Source organism: Chrysemys picta, chromosome 4 (assembly GCF_011386835.1).
Source record: "Chrysemys picta bellii isolate R12L10 chromosome 4, ASM1138683v2, whole genome shotgun sequence".
Classification (NCBI taxonomy): domain Eukaryota; kingdom Metazoa; phylum Chordata; order Testudines; family Emydidae; genus Chrysemys; species Chrysemys picta.
Genome location: NC_088794.1, coordinates 2537447 through 2553809, shown reverse-complemented (window position 1 = coordinate 2553809; position 16363 = coordinate 2537447). Strand labels below are relative to the sequence as shown.

General features: G+C 49.6%; 1 protein-coding gene and 1 long non-coding RNA gene across 3 annotated transcripts in view; one reads left to right on the top strand and one right to left on the bottom strand.

Moving 5' to 3' along the window:
• Nucleotides 1-16363, top strand: part of LOC135982834 (tripartite motif-containing protein 72-like) — a 67107-nt gene that overhangs the window by 33166 nt on the left and 17578 nt on the right. The window contains exon 1 of one of the 2 annotated variants that reach the window (XM_065591142.1): nt 15640-15736. The exons of the other annotated variant lie outside the window; for it this stretch is intronic. The gene's annotated coding sequence lies outside the window, so the exon portion shown is untranslated. Of the gene's footprint in view, nt 1-15639; nt 15737-16363 lie in introns of those variants that run through there. 2 annotated transcript variants of the gene reach the window in all.
• On the bottom strand, nt 1155-5414 carry LOC135982832 (uncharacterized). Its single transcript, XR_010600337.1, has 2 exons — nt 4983-5414; nt 1155-3245 (listed from the first exon to the last, which is right to left on the bottom strand). It is a non-coding gene; the product is annotated as an uncharacterized LOC135982832 (long non-coding RNA).

Genomic DNA, 16363 nt, shown 5'->3' with positions numbered 1-16363 from the left:
CACTGTCGTGGAAAAAAGTCACCCACGCATTGATTTTAGTTCACAGACTCACGCCTGAGGCCCGTTTATTGCAATAAATACCAACGCGGTGGGGGTAGCAGTTAGAAAACTACTCCCCCGATCGGAACACACAGGCTCCTTTTTATGCTTCCAAATGGCAAACATAGTACAAGTTATATGTCATTTACGAAAATAAGAGAGTAGGGGTCTGCTCGCCTTCCCGGCACCTTCCCTATTATCTTTCCGAGAATTGGGTGCATATTGGGGTGGAGGGCTGCTTGGTGGTTTTCGATATGGGCAGTACTTGGCACCAGTTGGAGTGTATTTTCGGCAGGGTGCAGGGTGCATATCAGTATGGCCGGGGAGGGGACACGGAACACCCAAAAGAGGAATATGATTGGCTAGTTTGTATTTAGCTAGAACCACGGGGGGGGGGGGGGGGGGGGGGGACAGATCACCCAAAGGAGAAGCTGCATTTAGTCAGTTTGCATCCAGCTAAAGTTACCTATCGATTCACACAAGCGGTTATTATATTTCACCAGCCATGAACATATTTCATTAGTGCTGATGCTGGGGCTTTCCCTCCTTGGCCCCCCTCCCTCCTCTGGTCATGACCCTTGACCGAGACTGGCAGGAGGCCGTGACACTTAGTCTAGTTCAGGCTTGTGGCCTGTATGGGCCTGTATGACGAGCCTTTGCCGGTGTTCTGATCGGTACAAGGGAGGCCGGCCAGGCCTATTCCCCCTCAATTTCCCTCCTCTGATGCCGTGTAGGCATCACCAAGATTCGTTTTTGCTGGACACGGCCGAGGATCGTGAACTAGCCAGCTTGGGAGTGCCGAGATTGGTGCCGGCCTGTTTAAGGGAGTTAATGCTAGGGGTACTGACACTAAGTGGACCTACAACCTCCGCCCTATCTCCCATTGCATACCGCACCTCCCCGAAACCAGCTTCGTTTTTCTTGGGCTGGGTGATGGGGAAGAGCAGGGCCTGGGGAAATGGCGGGGATCTTTAGACAGAAAACCAAGGACATTAGTTTAGTGCAAAGCATAGTAGCGCGGTAGCACTGACTATAAATTGGTTGGGCATACCAGGTGATTTATTTTTCCAAATTTGACTAACATTTTTATAGTCAAATGATTTTACTTATATAACCTCTTGCCTGGATTATTTACAGACATTCCCAAAGGAATGGCTGCAAAGAAACCAAGAATTTTTCTTTTTATAACACCTTCTTTTAACATCCGTACGTAGTGTCACTGCTTAATTTTTTTCCAGTAACTACAGAGTTAATTTTTCTACTTTCTTTCTTTTAACTTCCTTAAACTGCGGTTGCCTGCTTGTTTGGGCTCGATCCATTTTTCTTGCTGGTTCACTTTTTTTTCTTCCTCTTCCATGGGCACAGGCATTGTTTTACTACCAATTTAGCAAGGAGGGTGGGGTTTTTTTCTAACCCCCCTTTTATTTATACTTTTGGCTAAATTAAGGAGGTGATTCATTTCTTCTTAGATCTATTTTGAGAGAGGGGCACTACGGCACTTTGGGAAGGGGTTTTTGCTGGGTTTAGGCGAATTTCGCCCAGCTGGGCAGACCCAATGTGCCCAACTGGGTTGGCATGATCAGCCCACAATAAGGGGGTGGGGGGCCTTAGCCAGCAGTTCCTGTTGCAACGAGGAAGGGCTGGGGTCGGTCTCCCCCTCTAGAGTGTCCTTTTGCAAAACCGCCAGGACCTTATTGGAAGCGGGATCAGGCACATCCAGATACACACCATTTGGGGTACAGCAGAGTGTACAATTCCGTGGGAGACCAGGTGCACACACAGACTCCAAGGTCTCCTGACCCGAAGCGCCAATGCCCGTGAAATAGCACAAGGGGAGCATTTTTTTTCAATACGGGGAGACGTGTAAGGGGTACGTGTAAGGACTTTTACATTAGACAGGTTACACATAACACGTAATCAGCGCTATTAGCCCAGGCCTCCTTCCTTTGGCGAGGCCACCTTCCTAGACCTGCTATCCAGGTGAGGTCAGCTCCTCAACGTTCACGCCAATGGGGGGGTTTTACAGAGTGGTCCTCGCACACACCCCTTCCGGCAGAGGGCACTGGTCCGCCCTCAAGAGAACAGGATAGGAAACCCTGTTACCTCCGGTACGGCGGGCGATTTCCAGGGACTCCCCTTCTCTCCGAGCAGGGGAGGGAGCCCACGGCTCCAAGAGGAAGATCTGGGGTAAGGTTTCGGTCGCAGATCATTCACACAGAAAGGGCTAGGAAAGGCACGGTCCCCGCACACCCCTCCCTCAGCAGAGAGCGCCGGCCCGCCTTCTAGAGAACGGGATAGGTCACTCTACTACCTGGGAGTTCGTGGGCGGTTTCCCGGGGCTCCCGCTCTCCAAGCAAGGAGGGGCCAAATACGGCCCTTCCAGGAAAGGCAGGGGTAGGTTCACCTAACGACCCACACACACACACAACACAGTACACCTACCTCGGGACACTATTACGACACTCCACCCCACCACTGACCTAGCGTCAGGGGGAGTCCTGCCTACCCCTTCGGCCACTCCGGGGTTTACCCTTCCCGGGGTTTACAGCGGCCGGTTCTCTGCCCCCTTGGGGGAACCACTGCCCAAGGGTCAGACCACGCTAAGCTGACAAACAAGACCCATTCAATACAAAACACACTACCGTCAGTTACTCTACCTATTACAATACCAACAGACATTCGCTCTTACAGGACAGACAAGTTACAAGACGAACAGTTACTGACACAAGACGAACAGGTGTCAAGCAAATGAGTCTAACAACAAAGGTTCAGATCACAGCGCGTCCTCACCTAAACCCAGAGCCTACGGGCAGCTCCCCACCGAGACAACGGTCTCTTACCTGGCGCCTGGGATCGGTGTGGAAGCGGTCCGCAGTCCTCCGGTCTGGTGGGATGTCGAGTGATCCCGGATGAGCCCCCAAATTGTTGTGGAAAAAGTCACCCACGCATTGATTTTAGTTCACAGACTTAAGCCTGAGGCCCGTTTATTGCAATACATACCAACGCGTTGGGGGTAGCAGTTAGAAAACTACTCCCCCGATCGGAGCACACAGGTGTTCTGATCGGCACAAGGGAGGCCGGCCAGGCCTATTCCCCCACAATGCCCTTGCTCTTTCCTGCAGGTGTATGACATGTCAGGTGCCCGGCTGGCCCTGACCCTCTGCGTGCTGAAAGATCGTCTGGGTGCGGAGAAGGACCTCGAGGCACTGGGGAAGATGTTGAAAGCTTTAGGGTTTGAGAATGAGGTGGTCAAGGATCCGTCAGCAGAGGTAAGCAGCTTTAATTCGCAGTGTACAGAGCAGAGGGGTCCAATTCATGGGAGATGGTGCAAAGAAGAAACGACTTAAATGATGGCAGGTTCTAGTTACTGTCCCATCATTGATAAATAAACCTGAATCAACACAAGCTCTCTGTGCCTTACTCAGAAGAACAACCCCTCAACCCAGGGGACACTAGCTAAAGGATCTCCAGCCTTCCACACAGCCACCAGAGGGAGCCTCTGAGAACCAAGCTCCCTGCGTCTCAGCACAGACTAGAGCAGCCTCGGGGCGGCTCTATCTTGCAGCAGCTGACAACTCACCTACGGAGGCGGTGGATTCCCCATCACATGGAGTCTTTAAATCAAGATTGGATTCTCGTTCTAAAAGCTCCACTTTAACTCAATCTGAAATTATGGGCTTGATGAAGGAAGCACAGAACGACATTCTCTGGCCTGTGCTATGCAAAGGACGCTGAGCGGCGAGCGGGCCCGTGAGCGGTCCCCTGACCTGGATCTGCGTCGGGTCGGGGTCGGCTGTCTGGAGCCCAGCGGTGGCTTGCCTCTAGAGCGGGGCCCGGGTGCTGGTGGTGCCCCGGGCACCTGCACAGTCATAACGTCTCGGGCCACCTGCAGGGCCTCCGGCATCGAAGGCATGCGGATGTCCGGAGAAGCCTGAGTCGACGCAACCGGGCTGCTCCGCTCGACATGATTCGGAGCTCTGGGGCCCGGGGGGGAACTGGGGATGCCCGACACGGGTCTAGCCTCTCCCCCTGCTTTATCTCAACGCCGCTGCGAAGACGAGACCTTTCTTTGTTTCTTCGATGGGGAGTGGTGCCGGCCCCTGCAAGGTGCCGGGGGATCACTGTGCACCGAGGATGAGATGCCCTGTGCCAAATCCTCGGTGCACCGGGGTTGGGGTGAGCGCCGATTCCATGAGAAGGGCCCAGAGTCTAATGTCTCTTTCTTTTTTAGTTCTAGGTTTACAGGACCTGCAGATCTTACAGCGGTCACTAATGTGGGATTCACCCAAGCAGCGGAGACAGTCGGTGTGCAGGTCACGTCTAGGCATCAAACACCTGCAAGAGTCGCACGATTTAAACCCTGGGGCCTGGGGCATGCCCCGGCCCGAACGCTAAGTAACTAACTGTACTGAAACTATCGAACTAGCTAACAGGTACTACTAACAATGAACGACGAGTTCTCGGACGAGCTGCAGCGAAGTGAAGTTGGAGCAAGTAGTTCCAATGCACCCTCCCTGGCGGCAAGAAGGAACTGAGGGGGGGGGGGGGAGTGCGCGGCTCCCCTTATAGCGCGCTATAGAGGCACCACTCCAGGGGACACAGCAGCGCTCCCCCTACGGGTACTGCTAAGGGAAAAACTTCCGACACCGGTGCACGTGGTGAGCACGCACAGCTACTGTGGAATAGACATGAGCAACACTTCTCAAAGAACGCCCATTACGGAACAGGTAATTGTCCTTTTTTCAGTCCTCGACTACAGGACGCTTATTTTCATGTGACTATTCACCCAGCCCACAGACGTTTTCTTCATTTTACCCTCGATTTGACACATTTTCAATACAGAGTGTTGCCCTTCGGCCTATCTACCGCCCCCTGAGTTTTCTCCAAACTCCTAGCTGTGGTTACTGCCCACCTCAGGAAACGGGGTTATAATATTTCCTTACCTCGATGATTGTCTCCTCAAAGCCTCAACGGTCGACAAAGCTCTTCGATCCACACAGCTTACCGTCACTTGCTTCCTTTCCCTTGGCTTGCAAATAAACAAAAACAAATCCACCTTATCTCCTACCCAACAACTGGAGTTCATAGGAGCGCACCTCAATTCCCGAACGGGAAGAGCGTCTCTCCCGCTCGATCGTTTCAACACCATAAAACTCCTGGTTACAAAACTTCACAACAGTCCCCAGGTCACTGCACGAGACTGCCTACAATTACTAGGCCACATGGCCTCGTGTACTTTCGTGGGCAAAAATGCACGCCTATACATGAGGTGCTTCCAAGCTTGGTTGGCCATGGTTTAAAGATCGAACGTACATGCTCTAAACAAGCCTCTATCCATACCCTTCAGAGTCAAAGACTCCCTCCGATGGTGGACAGTTCCCTCCAACCTCTGCTCAGGAGTCCCTTTTCTCCAAGACTCTCCATCACTCATAATGACTACCGACGCATCCCTCACGGGGTGGGGAGCGCACATGTCCCACCACACAGCCCAGGGTCTATGGTCTTCCACCAGAGCCTCCCTACATGTAAACGTCCTAGAACTGCAAGCCATATACAATGCCTGATGTCACTTCCTCCCATTTATTCAGAACCAACATGTTCGGATAATGACAGACGACATCGCCTGCATGTTCTATGTCAACACGCAGGGAGGGGCTCGATCTCATTCGCTTTGCACGGAAGCCATGAAGCTCTGGAATTGGTGCCTCACAAACAACATACAGATATCAGCCTATCTTCCCGGGACCCTGAATACCACCGCGGACAAACTACGCTGACGTTTTCCCTGGGATCATGAATGGGAGATAAACGACACGATCATACGCAATATAGTCCACATTTGGGGCTATCCAACCCTGTATCTCTTCACGACGGGAAAGAACAAGAAATGTCCCAAATTTTGCTCCAAAGCGGGATTGGGCAAACATTCCCTAGGAGATGCGTTCCTGATCTCATGGGCTCAACACTTAATGTCTGCTTTCCCCCCAATACCGCTTCTCCACAGGGTTTTGACAAAGATACAAAGGGATCGTGCCATGGTAATTTTGATTGCCCTGTCGTGGCCCAGACAACCATGGTTTCCATCCCTCACCAAAATGTCAATTTGCCCAGCGATTCCGTTGCCTCTCACTCTGAACCTCCTATCACAGCAACACGGCCGATTTCTCCACCCCAACCTATCCATGCTTCACCTCAAAGCTTGGTTCCTACATGGTTCTCCCAAAATGAACTAGCATGCTCTGAGCAGGTTCAAAGAGTGCTCCTTTGTGCTCTGCTATGTAAGAGCACTCTTTGAACCTGTCTCCAAAAGTGGAAGCAATTCGCACAATGGTGTTCAACTAAACAACTCCCTCCTACTTCTGCACCTCTTCCGCCCATACCTGACTACCTATTAGACCTTAAACAGTCTGGCCTTTCTTTCAGCTCCATCAAGGTCCACTTAGCTGCTATTACAACTTTTCATGACAAGATCGACGATACCTCTGTTTTGCTCTTCCAGTCACCAAGTGTTTTCTCAAAGGGCTCCAATCCCTATACCCGGACATTAAACCTCCTACCCCTCCGTGGGACTTCACTTAGTATTATCCTGCTTCACTCAACAACCATTCGAGCCCCTAGCCACTTGCTCCCTCTTACATCTCTCTATGAAAACAGCGTGCTTAGAGGCAATCACCTCCACCGGACATGCAGGAGAAATAGCAGCTCTCGTGGCAGACCCACTGTACACACTATTTTTTAAGGACAAGGTTACCCTCCGACTACACCCCAAATTCCTTCCAAAGGTGCATTCCTCATTCCACATCAATGAGCCGATACACCTACCAACCTTCTTTCCTAAACCACATGCGAACTCTTTTGAATCCACCATGCCTACGTTAGATGTACGCAGGGCTCGGTCCTTCTATTTGGATAGAACCAAGCCCTTTAGGAACTCTTCTCGACTCTTTGTCTCCATCGCAGGGCGCTCAAAAGCGACACCTGTTTCTACCCAGAGACTTTCAAACTGGATTCTGAGTGTATCCGACTGTGCTATCAGATAAAGAAAGTGACGCCTCCAGCCGGCATCAGAACTCACTCCACTAGATCTGTGGCTACCTCCGTGGCTTTTCTACACAAAGTTCCCCTGGCTGACATCTGTAAAGCAGCCACTTGGACTTCTGGACACACATTTGTTAAGCATTATGCCTTTACTCAAGGCCCTCTTTCTGATATACGATTAGGCAGAGTTGTATTATCGAATGCATTCCTACCAGATCTGACGTCCCTACCTCCTTGAGGTACACGGCTTTTCAGTCACCTGGAGTGGAGCACCCACGGGGACATCTCTTGAAGAAGAAGAAGAAGAGGAGGTTACTCATTCTGTGCAGTAACTGATGTTCTTCGAGATGAGTGTCCCTGCGGGTGCTCCTGTCACAACTATAAAGAGAAGGGTAATAGCCCTCCTGTGTACAATACTATAAAATCCCTCCTGGCCAGAGACACCAAAATCCTTTTCCCTGTAAAGGGTTAAGAAGCTCAGGTAACCTGGCTGACACCTGACCCAAAGGACCAATAAGGGGACAAGATACTTTCAAATCTTGGGGGAAGGGGGGGCAGACTTTTGTTTGTGCTCTTTGTTTTGGGGGTTGTTCGCTCTTGGGACTAAGAGGGACCAGACATCAATCCAGGCTCTCCAAATCTTTCTGAACAAGTCTCTCATATTTCAAACTTGTAAATAACAGCCAGGCAAGGCGTATTAGTTTATCTTTGTTTTCTCAACTTGTAAATGTTCCTTTTGCTAGAGGGTTTACCTCTGTTTGCTGTAACTTTGAACCCAAGGCTAGAGGGGGTTCCTCTGGGCTCTTTGAATCTGATTACCCTGTAAAGTTATTTTCCATCCTGATTTTACAGAGATGATCTTTTTCCTGACTTGTTGTAGCTAAATTAGCCCCCATCATATTCTATGTATAGTTGGGGTTATTTTTTCCAATGCGCATTACTTTACATTTATTCACATTAAATTTCATTTGCCCAATCACTTAGTTTTGTGAGATCTTTTTGAAGTTCTTCACAGTCTGCTTTGGTCTTAACTATCTTGAGCAGTTTAGTATCATCTGCAAACTTTGCCACCTCACTGTTTACCCCTTTCTCCAGATCATTTATGAATAAGTTGAATAGGATCGGTCCGAGGACTGACCCTTGGGGAACACCACTAGTTACCCCTCTCCATTCTGAGAATTTACCATTAATTCCTACCCTTTGTTCCCTGTCTTTTAACCAGTTCTCAGTCCATGAAAGGACCTTCCCTCTTATCCCATGACAATTTAATTTACATAAGAGCCTTTGGTGAGGGACCTTGTCAAAGGCTTTCTGGAAATCTAAGTACACTATGTCCACTGGATCCCCCTTGTCCACATGTTTGTTGACCCCTTCAAAGAACTTTAATAGTTTAGTAAGACATGATTTCCCTTTACAGAAACCATGCTGACTATTGCTCAACAGTTTACGTTTTTCTCTGTGTCTGACAATTGTGATAGACCCAGGCCAGTTGGGAACAGCAGAGTAGCAGAAGGGAGATATACCGGCCACTGGATAAGTAGTTTTCTGTTCCCTGAGTGACCAGAGCAGGGGCTGCTCCAGGCTAATAGACCACCTGACTCCAATTAACCTGCTAAGAGTCAGGTGAGGCTGTTAAGCACCGGACTCTAATTAAGGCCCCCTGATGCTATAAAAGGGCTCACTCCAGTCAAGCCAGGGGGAGAGGAAGTGTGTGTGAGGAACTGAGAGCAAGAGGTGTGCAAGAAGCTGAGAGTGAGTAGGCGTACTGCTGGAGGACAGAGAAGTACAAGCGTTATCAGACATCAGGAGGAAGGTCTGGTGGTGAGGACAAAGAAGGTGTTGGGAGGAGGCCATGGGGAAGTAGCCCAGGGAGTTGTAGGGGTCATGTAACTGTACCAGGAAGCACTCTAAACAGCTGCAGTCCACAGGGCCCTGGGCTGGAACCCGGAGTAGAGGGTGGACCTGGGTTCCCCCCAAACTCCCAACTCCTGATCAAACATGGGAGGAATTGACTTGGACAGTAGCTTCTACCAGAGGGAAAGGTCCCTGGGCTGTTTCCTGACCCACAGGGTGAATCTGTGAGGCGAGCAAATCCACCAATAAGCGCAGGACCCACCAAGGTAGAGGAGGAACTTTGTCACACAATTTTATTCTTAACTATTGTTTCGACTAATTTGCCCAGTACAGACGTTAGACTTACTGGTCTGTAATTGCCGGGATCACCTCTAGAGCCCTTTTTAAATGTTGGCGTTACATTAGCTAATATAAAAACCAACAGAGGGTCCTGTGGCACCTTTAAGACTAACAGAAGTATTGGGAGCATAAGCTTTTGTGGGTAAGAACCTCACCTCTTGCATCTGAAGAAGTGAGGTTCTTACCCACGAAAGCTTCTGCTCCAATACTTCTGTTAGTCTTAAAGGTGCCACAGGACCCTCTGTTGGTCTTTACAGATTCAGACTAAGACGGCTACCCCTCTGATAATTAGCTAATATGTGATCTATATGTATAACATATGATCTATATTACACTCATGCATTCACACACACACACACACACACACACACACACAGTCTTGTTTTTGTTACCAATTAATTGCTCCCCCTAATGTCACTGGCCAGGTGAGTTAGATGGGGGAGGGGTGGAGCCGGGCTTCTGCCGATCCGGATCGATGCTCCCATGTTGACAAGACGAGACCCGGGGTCCTCTGCAAGACACCTCACATTTATAGCAGCTTCCCTCTCACGCAAATCTAGACCAGCTTCAAAATCTGTGTCTGTGTCCGTTGGGCCTTTGTACTATTTCCTTTGGGTGTTGTCCCAATGCTGTTCAAAGAGGGTGCTTGCCTCTAACCCCCGCCCCCAGCCATCAATATGTCTGCTCTTCTGTAGTGAGCCCACTGGACAAGTTTTATTGTCCTTGGGTCTGGCTCCCACCCCCGCCCCCCAACTGTTGCAGCTGTCTGGAGGTGCTGCCTTCCACACCTGGCTCATTCATGCCTCATTCATTCAACACGGCAATTGATTAAGGGAGGGGGGGGGGGGAAGATGTTATTCTACTCCTAGCCAAAAGACATTTTTCTTCTACTTTAACCATCCTTAGGGGCTATTACATTAGACCAAGGCTTATCACAAAGGTTTCTATACGTTTTTCTACATAGGGATCTGATACAAAGTTCCTATATCAAAGGACTTGATAAAAAGTTGTATGAAAATAGCTTAATACAGGGTTATATGAAGAGGCATAATACAAAGTCATATGAAAGTTATGTGAAGATGCTTAATACAGAGATTTATCTACAGGGCTAGCATCTCCTGTAGCTCGTCCCTGCACTGTTCTCCTCTCCACCCAACCCTGGCTAGGCTCTATGCGAGGGTCATCCTCCAACCCCTATGCTCAGTATCTGAATCATATCGTTCCGCGTGGTGCTGGGCCGGGGATGAGGAGTTTGGGGTGCAGCAGGCAGGCTGCCCTGGGACTGGTGTGGGGGGCCAGAGAAGAGGACTCCCCCCAGCTCTCTCCCCGCCAGCAGCAGCTTAAGGCTCTAGGAGGGAGTTTGGGTGTGGGAGGGGTGTGGGCTCTCAGACGGAGTTTGGGTGGTGGGTGCGGACTCTGGGCTGGGGCAGGGGGTTGGGGTGCAGGAGGGGGTTTGGGGTTCTGGGTGAGGGAGGGGGTTTGGGTTCTGGGTGCGGGCTCTGGGAGGAGGTTGGAGTGTTAGGTGCGGGATGGAGTTTGGGTGCTAGGTGCAGGATCTGGGCTGGGGCAATGGTTTGGAGTGCAGGAGGGGGCTTAGGATGCAGACTCTAGGAGACAGTTTGGGTGTGGAAGGGGTGCAGGCTTTGGGAGAGGTTTGGGTGCTGGGTGCGAGCGCTGGGACAGGGTGTTGGGGTGCAGGAGGGGATGTGGGAGGGGTTTGGGTGCTGGGTGCGAGCGCTGGGCTGGGACAGGGGTTGATGTGCAGGAGGGGGCTTGGGGTGCAGGCTCTGGGAGGGAGTTTGGGTGTGGAAGGGGTGCAGGCTTTGGGAGAGGTTTGGGTGCTGGGTGCGAGTGCTGGGCTGGGACAGGGTGTTGGGGTGCAGGAGGGGATGTGGGAGAGGTTTGGTTTCTGGGTGTGGGCTCTGGGCTGGTGCAGGGGGTTGGGGTGCAGGAGGGGTGGTGGAAGGGGGTTTGGGGTACGGTTAGCATCTGAGCTAAAACTTCTTGATTTTGACCCCGTTTACATTGTGTGCCTTGGGGCACTTGTTTGTCAGCGAGGAACTGCTTCTCTCATCTATTTCCTCGCAGCGGTTTCACTACCTCAAACCAGGTCTGTGGTTTTGACTGGCAAGAAAACAACCCCTTCTATCTTACACAGACACCTTTAATCTGCCTAAAACGCCAACGCTAATCATAACAAACTGGACTAAGAACTAATTACCTGATCACTCTTATATCAAGCACCAGTTTGTATGATCTCGGCCATGTCTACACTACAAAATTATGTCGACCTCTGGTACACCAGCAAACAACCCAGAGAGACTGCTAACAACCAACAAACTAGAAAATGAGAAGATTCACTCACGTCTCACTGAAGAAAAACAGCCCTCCAGAGAGAATGACACTGTTACACTGGCTACAACATGCTTCCGGCTGGTTTGGCGCACAAACACCTTTTCTTCTGCCACCAGGGCTGTCCCTAAGGGGGTGCCCTGCAAGGGACAAATTAGCCTGGACCACTCCCCACGTACAGCGTGGCTCCTGCTCACTCTGCCCTTCATGCTGCCCAACTTCCCCCATCTGCCAATGACAGGGGCCCGAACTGCCACCTGCGCACTTGGGGTCCCAGCTACCGCCCTGTCTGCCACGGGGCCCAGGCTGCAGGACTCCATTGACTGGGCCTTGGGCTGCCGGTCCCAACTGCCCATCCCCACTCTCCACGGGGCTCGGGCTGCCGGCCCCAACTGCCCATCCCCATGCTCCATGGGGCTCGTCTGCCTGCTCAGCGCTCCATGGGGCTCGGGCCGTCTGCCCTGCAACTGGGTCCCACCTGCTGTCTCCCATGCCCGGGGTCCTCTGGCCGCCATTAGGGAGATTTTTCTGGCGAACCCCCTGTAACATTGTGTGAACCCCCAGGGGCTCACGAACCCCAGTTTGGGAACCATTGGTGTAGACACTGTGTTACTTATATTGTCTTTAGTGGCTGCCAGGAGGTGTCCCACAATGCCCCACCTTCACCGCTTTGGTCACAGTTTTGATCTCTGTTGCCCAATGGCCAGGTACGCAGGAAGGTGTCCCTGCCCTTTAAAGCTCCACGAAATTTTGATGATACCCTAGGAAGAAAGGAGAGCAGCAGAATACGGACCTTGGACTTCAGAAAAGCAGACTTTGACTCCCTCAGGGAACTGATGGGCAGGATCCCCTGGGAGAATAACATGACGGGGGAAGGAGTCCAGGAGAGCTGGCTGTATTTTAAAGAATCCTTATTGAGGTTGCAGGAACAAACCATCCCGACGTGTAGAAAGAATAGTAAATATGGCAGGCGACCAGCTTGGCTAAACAGTGAAATCCTTGCTGATCTTAAACGCAAAAAAGAAGCTTACAAGAAGTGGAAGATTGGACAAATGACCAGGGAGGAGTATAAAAATATTGCTCAGGCATGCAGGAGTGAAATCAGGAAGGGCAAATTACACTTGGAGTTGCAGCTAGCAAGAGATGTTAAGAGTAACAAGAAGGGTTTCTTCAGGTATGTTAGCAACAAGAAGAAAATCAAGGAAAGTGTGGGCCCCTTACTGAATGAGGGAGGCAACCTAGTGACCGAGGATGTGGAAAAAGCTAATGTACTCGATTTTTTTGCCTCTGTCTTCACGAACAAGGTCAGCTCCCAGATTGCTGCACTGGGCAGCACAGCATGGGGAGAAGGTGACCAGCCCTCTGTGGAGAAAGAAGTGGTTCGGGACTATTTTGAAAAACTGGACGAGCACAAGTCCATGGGGCCGGATGCGCTGCATCCGAGGGTGCTAAAAGAGTTGGCGGATGTGATTGCAGAGCCATTGGCCATTATCTTTGAAAACTCATGACGATCGGGGGAGGTCCCGGATGACTGGAAAAAGGCTAATGTAGTGCCCATCTTTAAAAAAGGGAAGGAGGAGGATCCGGGGAACTACAGGCCAGTCAGCCTCACCTTAGTCCCTGGAAAAATCATGGAGCAGGTCCTCAAGGAATCAATTCTGAAGCGCTTAGAGGAGAGGAAAGTGATCAGGAACAGTCAGCATGGATTCACCAAGGGCAAGTCATGCCTGACTAACCTAATTGCCTTCTATGAGGAGATAACTGGCTCTGGGGATGAGGGGAAAGCAGTGGATGTGTTATTCCTTGACTTTAGCAAAGCTTTTGATACGGTCTCCCACAGTATTCTTGCTGGCAAGTTAAAGAAGTACGGGCTGGATGAATGGACTGTAAGGTGGATAGAAAGCTGGCTAGATCGTCGGGCTCAACGGGTAGTGATCAATGGCTCCATGTCTAGTTGGCAGCCGGTTTCAAGCGGAGTAGTGCCCCAAGGGTCGGTCCTGGGGCCGATTTTGTTCAATATCTTAATTAATGATCTGGAGGATGGCGTGGACTGCACTCTCAGCAAGTTTGCAGATGACACTAAACTAGGAGGCGTGGTAGATACACTAGAGGGTAGGGATCGGATACAGAGAGACCTAGACAAATTAGAGGATTGGGCCGAAAAAAACCTGATGAGGTTCACCAGGGACAAGTGCAGAGTCCTGCACTTAGGACAGAAGAATCCCATGCACTGCTACAGACTAGGGACCGAATGGCTAGGTAGCAGTTCTGCAGAAAAGGACCTAGGGGTCACAGTGGACGAGAAGCTGGATATGAGTCAACAGTGTGCTCTTGTTGCCAAGAAGGCTAATGGCATTTTGGGCTGTATAAGTAGGGGCATTGCCAGCAGATCGAGGGATGTGATCGTTCCCCTTTATGTGACATTGGTGAGGCCTCACCTGGAATACTGTGTCCAGTTTTGGGCCCCACACTACAAGAAGGATGTGGAAAAATTGGAAAGAGTCCAGCGGAGGGCAACAAAAATGATCAGGGGACTGGAGCACATGAGTTATGAGGAGAGGCTGAGGGAACTGGGATTGTTTAGTCTCCAGAAGAGAAGAGTGAGGGGGGATTTCATAGCTGCTTTCAACTACCTGAAGGGGGGTTCCAAAGAGGATGGAGCTCGGCTGTTCTCAGTGGTGGCAGATGACAGAACAAGGAGCAATGGTCTCAAGTTGCAGTGGGGGAGGTCCAGGTTGGATATTAGGAAACACTATTTCACGAGGAGGGTGGTGAAGCACTGGAATGGGTTACCTAGGGAGGTGGTGGAATCTCCTTCCTTGGAGGTTTTTAAGGCCCAGCTTGACAAAGCCCTGGCTGGGATGATTTAGTTGGGGTTGGTCCTGCTTTGAGCAGGGGATTGGACTAGATACCTCCTGAGGTCCCTTCCAACTCTGATATTCTATGATTCTATGATACCACTTTCTCAACACAGATATTGAACACTGAGGAAAGAGAGAAATTGATTGAGATCTCCTATGATTACGAACTGAAAAGGAGTTTCAGAAATCTGTCATTGATCAACTTTTGGTTGAGTTTAAGAAACGAGTGCCCCCTGCTGGCAGAAAAAGCTACTACAATTTTGTTACAATTTTCAACAACATACTTATGCGAGAAAGCGTTTTCCTCGTATGCACATCTGAAAACCAAATACAGAAACAGACTCGATGCCAAGCCAGACCTGAAACTTTATCTTTCTCCAGTGGCTCCGGATTTCCAAGAGCTATGCAGAGCAAAGCAAGCGCATCCATCACACTGAGGAAATTTAAACTTAAATCCCGGGAAGTATTCATTTTTAGGAGGGGGTTCATGAGATTTCACAAAGTTTGGGAACTACTGGTCTACACTGACACTGCATTGACCTAGCTATGTCGACTAAACTCTTCGCCACTCGTGGAGGTGGAGTTACCAAGTCAGTGTAGTGGGTGAGTTACGTCAGCGGGAGCAAAACTGTAGTGTAGACACTGACATAGTTAGGTCAACATAAGCTGCCTTGCGTCAACCTAACTCTGTAGTGTAGACCAGGCCCTATAGTCCTTCACCTGGCCAAAGCTTTTGAAAAATGTGTCCCTACGTTCTTCCCTCTGTAGTCTCTAGAAGTAAGAAAAAGACTGGATCAAGAAAGAAAAATTAAAAGAGGATTTTTATAGCAGGGTAGAATTAGTAAAAGTGAAATTGAAAGTAAATGAGAATGAGCAGAAGAAAATGGCCTAAGAAACCTCTCTGAGCTGCTTGTTAAATAACCACATAGTGAATTAAAGATACTTCAAGAAAACCACTGTCAGGATGTATTGGCTGTAAAGTACCAAATACGGGAACTTCACCTGTCCGGGTTTCAATATTTTCTGGTGACTATGTGACTTGAGACACTGAGGGAGAGGGATGGTTCATTCTGTGATAGCCAATGAGACTTCAGGGATCTGCATTTTGTACAGCATTCCTGCACTCTTATTGGCTGGGACATTCCAGTCAGTATAATCCCAGGCAGACTGAACATCTATATAAAATCCATACGGGCCCCAGCTCTTCAGATCTTCAATCAAACCTGCAGCTGCAAGTGCTTGGTTCTCTGCGGGTAAGTCCTTCTCCATTGGTGTTATCAAAGTCTTTAGATGAGATAACGGGCCATGAGGAAGCAGCGGTGGCTAGTGACTAGGGCAGGAATGAAAGATCTTGGGTTTCTCTCTGCTTTGACTTTAACTCCCTGGGTGAGTTTGGGCAAGTCACGGAATCCCTCTGTGCCTCAGTTTCCCTTTCTGTAAAACAGGGATCATGATACTGACCTTCATTTGTAAAGCCTATTTGAGAGATTAAATCTGGTTAGACTGTTTTTTCAAACAAGTTTTTAAAATATCAGAAATGTAACCTTTTTTGAAAAACGGAATTTTTGGTGAAAATGTTTAAATTTTTTCAAAAATTTCTTTTAAAAAAATTAGACAGAAACTTTCCATTAAAAAAGCTGGTTGTTCTGGAAAATGGGTTTGCTCTTTTTTTTAAGTTTCCTTTTTTGTTGTTATTTGTACCACCCCCGTTGCAACCTAGCATCAACTTTTCAACAGAAATGTGAAATCAGTCTCACTGCAGGCACAGGGAGCAGCGTTTGTGTGTTGTTGTTTAAGTGTCACTTAAAATGTCATTACTGATATTGCATCAGTAGTAGTTGTGACGGGCTGGGTCACAGAAACCCCCTTGGGAACTGCCA